The sequence below is a fragment of the Bufo gargarizans genome, chromosome 10 (genome assembly GCF_014858855.1).
Source record: "Bufo gargarizans isolate SCDJY-AF-19 chromosome 10, ASM1485885v1, whole genome shotgun sequence".
In the NCBI taxonomy this organism is placed as follows: Eukaryota; Metazoa; Chordata; class Amphibia; order Anura; family Bufonidae; genus Bufo; species Bufo gargarizans.
Window position 1 is genome coordinate 13,429,862 of NC_058089.1, and position 2,542 is coordinate 13,432,403.

The window sequence follows — 2,542 nt, forward strand, 5'->3', positions numbered from 1 at the left end:
GGTTCTGTTTATCAGCGACCTTTGGATGTACGACCGTTACAGGTTCGAGATGGCTCAGTTTTACCCAATTTTTACACTGGCTATGTTATTTCTTCTGTTTCAGGTTGAAAACCCCTCGACATATGGACTTCCGTGTTATTCCAGGTTTCCTGAGATGTTGGCCATGTTGGCTTGAGTTCTACAGTTGGACGGACCAGGATGGTTGTCGGTTTCGGATCCAGTTACAGTTTCGGCTGCGTTTCGGTTATGGTTTGGCGGTTGGTGTCGTGGATTCAAAGAGGAAGTTATGCTAGAGGACACTGCTTATTATAGGATCTGTCAGGGGAGGGTCCTTTTTTGTTATGATTATGTTAATTTCTCCTTTGCTGCTATTGGTGGAAGTAAAGAAGGAGATAGCAATACTCGCCTCCGTGTCTTTAATAAAACTATGACTTTATGTCATGAAATAGGAAAATCATTTAGTTACATTGTGTATTATACCCCAGAGCTGCACTCACTATTCTGCTGGTTGTTATTGGAAACAGGTGGTGGTTGTTTCACCATATACCCCCACACAGCATAGTTTGGGGGGGGCATACAGTGGGGGTTGTGCTGTCCCCAGACCCTCAGTACTGGATTTCAGCAGTGCCTGACAATGCGCTCCGTGTGTTGTGTAAGGTCTCGTACACACGTGTCTGTGTTTCAATCTGCAGAAAATGGGTCCATGAAATCCGGATACCTCTGCGCAGTATGTTACTGGTATTGTCATCCGGACACAGCCTGCACTAGATCAACAGACACAGGCGTTGCTAGCTGAAAACATCCGTAGGTCTGTAGAGAGCTTTATTACCACTCGGTGAACAATAGGGGGGTCTTATTTGTACTAGGGGGCTCCTCTACCAATAGGCGCACTCTTTGGGAGCATTATAACTGTAGGGGGCAGTATTACTAATAAGGGCATTCTAGAAGGGAATTACTATCGGTGGGACTATGAGGACCACCGTTACTATGGGGAAGATTATCTGTATGGCGCTCATTTTTCTTCAGGATAGTATTTGGGGAACAGAAAAGTGAGGAAGCTAAGATGTCCGTGTGTCAAACTCTGCAGAGACGAGGCGGCTGAGAGAAGTGTCCGGACGGAATGGAGAAGATCTACATCGGAGGAGACGTCACCTGGAGGCCCGGGATGTGACAGGGAAGTGCTGCTGTATAGCGAGTACAGGAAAGGGTCTTCAGTGCTGGTGTTTGTGGTGGTGGTGGGGGGGGGGGGGTTGGTCGACTTAGAGAATTGGTCAATATGCATTGGGGCTTGGGCTACGGATCTTTTGAGACCCTAGCAACGCCCCTGTCCACGGATCAGCCACTCAGATATGTGCGTCCCCAGAGAAATTAGGTGGGGGTGGTTGCCTGTCTGTCATGGTCTTACCTTCTTACTGTTCTCCTTCGTTTGACATGTGCTGGCGGCCATCTTGGTTTCTGGGTTTCTTGTAGCCTCCCACCCTGCGGCTTCTCCTTCCCACTGGGAGGAGCTGGATGCCTAGCTCATATATATAGGAGGTCTGTGGCTTCAGTTCCTTGCTTGGTCCTCCTGTGTTCACATGCTTCTAAGACTGCTGCTGCTTCTGGTTCCTGATCCTGGCCTCGTCTGACTACCCCGTTGGTTCCTGATCCTGGCTTCGTCTGACTACCCTGCTGGTTCCTGATCCAGGCTTCGTCTGACTACCTTTCTGGTTCCTGACCTCTGTCTACGCAAGACCCTGCTTCGGTTTAGCCATCCGTTTGGACTTTTGCTTACAGCTTGATTTTCAATAAAGCCTTCTTATTTCCACTTATCTCTTGTTGTACGTCTGGTTCATGGTTCCATGACATTAGGACCAAGCCATGAATTCTGACGGTACAGGGCCATCCTCGCTACCTACGCTGGTTGCCAGACTTGATCAGCAGGATCACCTGTTGGGTCGGTTCGCTGTGGCGTTGCAAACCCTGCTTGAACGCACGGCTCATTTCGCTTCCGTTGCCAATGGGTCGGTTGTCGCTCCTGGGCCCGCTCCTACTGTCGCTCCGGTTGTTGCGCCAGAGTCTACCCCGACACCTGTTGCTGCGCCTGCGGTGTCTCGGGGTATGACCGGTTCTGCCCCCCTTCCACAGCGCTTTGGGGGAGAGCCAACTCAGTGCCGAGGTTTCCTTAACCAGGTGGGCATTTATTTCGAGTTGCTGCCACATGCCTTTCCTACTGAGAGATCAAAGGTGGGCTTCTTGATCTCGCTGCTCTCGGACAAGGCCTTGGCCTGGGCCAGCCCTTTATGGGAGAACAACAATCCGGTGGTTGCCGAGTTTTCCGGTTTTGTTGCTTCTCTTCGGAAGGTATTCGATGTGCCGGCTCGTGCTGCCTCTGCTGCGAAGCTCCTTATGTCCATCAGACAGGGTTCACGATCCGTAGCTGAATACGCCATTGAGTTTCGTACCCTGGCAGCAGAGGTGGGCTGGAATAATGAGGCTCTGGTCGCTGCTTTCTCTCATGGTCTCTCGGATGCCTTGAAGGATGAGGTTGCAGCTAAGGACC